The following is a 6,611-nucleotide window of genomic DNA, read 5'->3' on the forward strand; positions in this document are numbered from 1 at the left end:
TCCTCTGCAGATGTAACTTACCGTTTTTCTGATTAACGTGATGTAATGGAAATAGCAACTTTAAACTTTGCCTACGTCTCCGTCGGTCGCAAGGAAACTGTATTTGAAGGTGAAGGTGATTTTGTAGACATGTGTGAAAGACATGTTCTGAAATGCAAGTGGTGTTATTTGGAGAGCACTTCGTTTACGTGTCAGATGTGTAGCCAAGCAGTAATAGGTCGCCATAGCTGCAAATATTAGACGGTAATATGAAGTGTTGTCAGCTGAAGTCTGATGATCCAGACGACCGTAAGGATGAAGTACGCAAAAGTACCGCTAGGCCGCGCCTCTTTAGCTCAGTGGCAGAGCACTGGTCTAGTAAACCAGGGGTCGTGAGTTCGATCCTCACAGGAGGCAGACGAATTTTGGATATCAGTTGCGCGTCGTGGCCTTATAGCAAACAGTATCTGGGATGACGAACAATTAGCGAGAGGCGTTTTATTAAGAATTACTCTCAGATGTGATTAAGGCGAATGGCGCACATAAAGCATTTGCCAAAGCGGTACACCATAAGGTGGGACGCGGCAGTCTGAAATATATCTCAGAGCCTTCCGCGGTCGTCGTCGTCGGCGTCGTCGTCGTCGCTTCTGCCGAAGTAGCATATGGCCATCGTAGCAAATGCGGCGAGGGACGCCCTGCCTTACATTTCCGAATGCACAAAGTGAGTGGTTTAGTTTCCCAGTCTATATTTGGTAGGTCTCGTAGCAGGTTGAATGTATCAAATGGGTGGGAAAGAGCAAGGGGCAGCGTATGTGTAGAACGAAAACACAACTCCTCAGTGGTGTGAGCGTTTTGAGATGAGTCGTATATAAGTTCCACTTGTTTGTCAGTGACCGTGTGGCCTAATGGATAAGGCTTCGGACTTGGTATCCGAAGATTGCGTGTTTGATTCCTCTCACGGTCGTGTTTTTCCAGATCTGAAAAAGAAACATACCGTTTTAGTGTAGCACTTGAGCAGTACGAAACCGTGTGAATGTTGCTGTTGACCATTTTCTGCTTGGAGATGCTCTTGAGCTTGAAACACGCACAACAATACCGGTGTTAACTAGCGAATTGGTTTGCATATTGCCGTCGCCGCGTGTTTTTGACTGGCACTTGCACATCTAAAATAACGTCTGAAAGTAACTCGTTCGGCTTATGAGTCACATCAAGTATGTGTGTTAATTTTGACGAAACTAGCTCTGCAGGTTGTCATGCAATTCTGTTACCTCTCAGAAATGATTATGAAATAAAAGTGAACTACGTGACGAGTGTGACGTTAGGAAAACATTAGGTAACATGGAGAGGTTCTGTATGGGACCAATCAACCCAAACAAGTACTGTGTGACGTGCTAACCGGCATATACTCACTGAGGCAGCGCGGCCAGCTCAGTCGTTAGGGCATCAGGCTCTTAATCCCAGGGTCGTGGGTTCGAGCCCCACGTGGGGAGGAACGGAATTTTGTTCCTCTGCAGATGTAACTTGCCGTTTTTCTGATTAACGTGATGTAATGGAAATAGCAACTTTAAACTTTGCCTTCGTCTCCGTCAGTCGCAAGGAAACTGTATTTGAAGGTGAAGGTGATTTTGTAGACATGTGTGAAAGACATGTTCTGAAATGCAACTGATGTTATTTGGAGAGCCCTTCCTTTACGTGTCAGATGTGTAGCCAAGCAGTAATGGGTCGCCATAGCTGCAAATATTAGAAGGTGATATGAAGTGTTGTCAGCTGAAGTCTGATGATCCAGACGACCGTAAGGATGAAGTACGCAAAAGTACCGCTAGGCCGCAACTCTTTAGCTCAGTGGCAGGGCACTGGTCTAGTAAACCAAGGGTCTTGAGTTCGATCCTCACAGGAGGCGGACGAATTTTGGATATCAGTTGCGCCTCGTGGCCTTATAGCAAACAGTATCTGGGATGACGAACAATTAGCGAGAGGCGTTTTATTAAGAATTACTCTCAGATGTGATTAAGGCGAATGGCGCAGATAAAGCATTTGCCAAAGCGGTACAGCATAAGGTGGGACAGGACAGTCTGAAATATATTTTATAGATGTATTTCTCACATATCTCAGAGCCTTCCGCGGTCGTCGTCGATGTCGTCGTCGTCGCCGCCACTTCTGCAGAAGTAGCAAATGGCCATCGTAGCAAATGCGGCGAGGGACGCCCTGCCTTACATTTCCGAATGCACAAAGTGTGTGGTTTAGTTTCCCAGTCTATATTTGGTAGGTCTCGTAGCAAGTTGAATGTATCAAATGGGTGGGAAAGAGCAAGGGGCAGCGTCTGTGTAGAACGAAAACACAACTCCTTAGTGATGTGAGCGTTTTGAGAAGAGTGGTATATAAGTTCCACCTGTTTGTCAGTGACCGTGTGGCCTAATGGATAAGGCTTCGGACTTGGTATCCGAAGATTGCGTGTTTGATTCCTCTCACGGTCGTGTTTTTCCAGATCTGAAAAAGAAACATACCGTTTTAGTGTAGCACTTGAGCAGTACGAAACCGTGTGAATGTTGCTGTTGACCATTTTCTGCTTGGAGATGCTCTTGAGCTTGAAACACGCACAACAAGACCGGTGTTAACTAGCGAATTGGTTTGCATATTGCCGTCGCCGCGTGTTTTTGACTGGCACTTGCACATCTAAAATAACGTCTGAAAGTAACTCGTTCGGCTTATGAGTCACATCAAGTATGTGTGTTAATTTTGACGAAACTAGCTCTGCAGGTTGTCATGCAATTCTGATACCTCTCAGAAATGATTATGAAATAAAAGTGAACTACGTGACGAGTGTGACGTTAGGAAAACATTAGGCAACACGGAGAGGTTCTGTATGGGACCAATCAACCCAAACGAGTACTGTGTGACGTGCTAACCGGCATATACTCACCGAGGCAGCGCGGCCAGCTTAGTCGGTAGAGCATAAGGATCTTAATCCCAGGGTCGTGGGTTCGAGCCCCTTTCGGGGAGGAACGGAATTTTGTTCCTCTGCAGATGTAACTTACCGTTTTTCTGATTAACGTGATGTAATGGAAATAGCAACTTTAAACTTTGCCTACGTCTCCATCAGTCGCAAGGAAACTGTATTTGAAGGTGAAGGTGATTTTGTAGACATGTGTGAAAGACATGTTCTGAAATGCAAGTCGTGTTATTTGGAGAGCACTTCGTTTACGTGTCAGATGTGTAGCCAAGCAGTAATAGGTCGCCATAGCTGCAAATATTAGACGGTAATATGAAGTGTTGTCAGCTGAAGTCTGATGATCCACTCGACCGTAAGGATGAAGTACGCAAAAGTACCGCTAGGCCGCGCCTCTTTAGCTCAGTGGCAGAGCACTGGTCTAGTAAACCAGGGGTCGTGAGTTCGATCCTCACAGGAGGCAGACGAATTTTGGATATCAGTTGCGCGTCGTGGCCTTATAGCAAACAGTATCTGGGATGACTAACAATTAGCGAGAGGCGTTTTATTAAGAATTACTCTCAGATGTGATTAAGGCGAATGGCGCACATAAAGCATTTGCCAAAGCGGTACACCATAAGGTGGGACGCGGCAGTCTGAAATATATCTCAGAGCCTTCCGCGGTCGTCGTCGTCGGCGTCGTCGTCGTCGCTTCTGCAGAAGTAGCAAATGGCCATCGTAGCAAATGCGGCGAGGGACGCCCTGCCTTACATTTCCGAATGCACAAAGTGAGTGGTTTAGTTTCCCAGTCTATATTTGGTAGGTCTCGTAGCAGGTTGAATGTATCAAATGGGTGGGAAAGAGCAAGGGGCAGCGTATGTGTAGAACGAAAACACAACTCCTCAGTGGTGTGAGCGTTTTGAGATGAGTCGTATATAAGTTCCACTTGTTTGTCAGTGACCGTGTGGCCTAATGGATAAGGCTTCGGACTTGGTATCCGAAGATTGCGTGTTTGATTCCTCTCACGGTCGTGTTTTTCCAGATCTGAAAAAGAAACATACCGTTTTAGTGTAGCACTTGAGCAGTACGAAACCGTGTGAATGTTGCTGTTGACCATTTTCTGCTTGGAGATGCTCTTGAGCTTGAAACACGCACAACAAGACCGGTGTTAACTAGCGAATTGGTTTGCATATTGCCGTCGCCGCGTGTTTTTGACTGGCACTTGCACATCTAAAATAACGTCTGAAAGTAACTCGTTCGGCTTATGAGTCACATCAAGTATGTGTGTTAATTTTGACGAAACTAGCTCTGCAGGTTGTCATGCAATTCTGTTACCTCTCAGAAATGATTATGAAATAAAACTGAACTACGTGACGAGTGTGACGTTAGGAAAACATTAGGCAACATGGAGAGGTTCTGTATGGGACCAATCAACCCAAACAAGTACTGTGTGACGTGCTAACCGGCATGTACTCACGGAGGCAGCGCGGCCAGCTCAGTCGGTAGGGCATCAGGCTCTTAATCCCAGGGTCGTGGGTTCGAGCCCCACGTGGGGAGGAACGGAATTTTGTTCCTCTGAAGATGTAACTTACCGTTTTTCTGATTAACGTGATGTAATGGAAGTAGCAGCTTTAAACTTTGCCTTCGTCTCCGTCAGTCGCAAGGAAACTGTATTTGAAGGTGAAGGTGATTTTGTAGACATGTGTGAAAGACATGTTCTGAAATGCAAGTGGTGTTATTTGGAGAGCACTTCGTTTACATGTCAGATGTGTAGCCAAGCAGTAATGGGTCGCCATAGCTGCAAATATTAGACGGTAATATGAAGTGTTGTCAGCTGAAGTCTGATGATCCAGACGACCGTAAGGATGAAGTACGCAAAAGTACCGGTAGGCCGCGCCTCTTTAGCTCAGTGGCAGGGCACTGGTCTAGTAAACCAACGGTCTTGAGTTCGATCCTCACAGGAGGCTGCCGAATTTGGGATATCAGTTGCGCGTCGTTGCCTTATAGCAAACAGTATCTGGGATGACGAACAATTAGCGAGAGGCGTTTTATTAAGAATTACTCTCAGATGTGATTAAGGCGAATGGCGCAGATAAAGCATTTGCCAAAGCTGTACAGCATAAGGTGGGACGGGGCAGTCTGAAATATATTTTATAGATGTATTTCTAACATATCTCAGAGCCTTCCGCGGTCGTCGTCGTCGTCGTCGTCGTCGTCGTCGTCGTCGCCGCCGCCGCCACTTCTGCAGAAGTAGCAAATGGACATCGTAGCAAATGCGGCGAGGGACGCCCTGCCTTACATTTCCGAATGCACAAAGTGTGTGGTTTAGTTTCCCAGTCTATATTTGGTAGGTCTCGTAGCAGGTTGAATGTATCAAATGGGTGGGAAAGAGCAAGGGGCAGCGTCTGTGTAGAACGAAAACACAACTCCTCAGTGGTGTGAGCGTTTTGAGATGAGTCGTATATAAGTTCCACTTGTTTGTCAGTGACCGTGTGGCCTAGTGGATAAGGCTTCGGACTTGGTATCCGAAGATTGCGTGTTTGATTCCTCTCACGGTCGTGTTTTTCCAGATCTGAAAAAGAAACATACCGTTTTAGTGTAGCACTTGAGCAGTACGAAACCGTGTGAATGTTGCTGTTGACCATTTTCTGCTTGGAGATGCTCTTGAGCTTGAAACACGCACAACAAGACCGGTGTTAACTAGCGAATTGGTTTGCATATTGCCGTGCCGCGTGTTTTTGACTGGCACTTGCACATCTAACATAACGTCTGAAAGTAACTCGTTCGGCTTATGAGTCACATCAAGTATGTGTGTTAATTTTGACGAAACTAGCTCTGCAGGTTGTCATGCAATTCTGTTACCTCTCAGAAATGATTATGAAATAAAAGTGAACTACGTGACGAGTGTGACATTAGGAAAACATTAGGCAACATGGAGAGGTTCTGTATGGGACCAATCAACCCAAATGAGTACTGTGTGACGTGCTAACCGGCATATACTCACCGAGGCAGCGCGGCCAGCTCAGTCGGTAGAGCATAAGGCTCTTAATCCCAGGGTCGTGGGTTCGAGCCCCACGCGGGGAGGAACGGAATTTTGTTCCTCTGCAGATGTAACTTACCGTTTTTCTGATTAACGTGATGTAATGGAAATAGCAACTTTAAACTTTGCCTACGTCTCCGTCAGTCGCAAGGAAACTGTATTTGAAGGTGAAGGTGATTTTGTAGACATGTGTGAAAGACATGTTCTGAAATGCAAGTCGTGTTATTTGGAGAGCACTTCGTTTACGTGTCAGATGTGTAGCCAAGCAGTAATAGGTCGCCATAGCTGCAAATATTAGACGGTAATATGAAGTGTTGTCAGCTGAAGTCTGATGATCCAGACGACCGTAAGGATGAAGTACGCAAAAGTACCGCTAGGCCGCGCCTCTTTAGCTCAGTGGCAGAGCACTGGTCTAGTAAACCAGGGGTCGTGAGTTCGATCCTCACAGGAGGCAGACGAATTTTGGATATCAGTTGCGCGTCGTGGCCTTATAGCAAACAGTATCTGGGATGACGAACAATTAGCGAGAGGCGTTTTATTAAGAATTACTCTCAGATGTGATTAAGGCGAATGGCGCACATAAAGCATTTGCCAAAGCGGTACAGCATAAGGTGGGACGGGGCAGTCTGAAATATATCTCAGAGCCTTCCGCGGTCGTCGTCGTCG

General features: G+C 46.2%; 3 non-coding genes across 3 annotated transcripts; all 3 read left to right on the plus strand.

The window, feature by feature from the left end:
• The first annotated feature begins 324 nt into the window (after nucleotides 1-324).
• Trnat-agu (transfer RNA threonine (anticodon AGU)) lies at nucleotides 325-396 on the plus strand. The gene has a single exon. It is a non-coding gene; the product is annotated as a tRNA-Thr (tRNA).
• A 2,921-nt stretch (nucleotides 397-3,317) lies between these two features.
• Trnat-agu (transfer RNA threonine (anticodon AGU)) lies at nucleotides 3,318-3,389 on the plus strand. The gene has a single exon. It is a non-coding gene; the product is annotated as a tRNA-Thr (tRNA).
• Nucleotides 3,390-6,327: 2,938 nt separating this feature from the next.
• On the plus strand, nucleotides 6,328-6,399 carry Trnat-agu (transfer RNA threonine (anticodon AGU)). Its single transcript has one exon. It is a non-coding gene; the product is annotated as a tRNA-Thr (tRNA).
• Nucleotides 6,400-6,611: the final 212 nt, after the last annotated feature.

Source organism: Schistocerca gregaria, chromosome 4 (assembly GCF_023897955.1).
Source record: "Schistocerca gregaria isolate iqSchGreg1 chromosome 4, iqSchGreg1.2, whole genome shotgun sequence".
Classification (NCBI taxonomy): domain Eukaryota; kingdom Metazoa; phylum Arthropoda; class Insecta; order Orthoptera; family Acrididae; genus Schistocerca; species Schistocerca gregaria.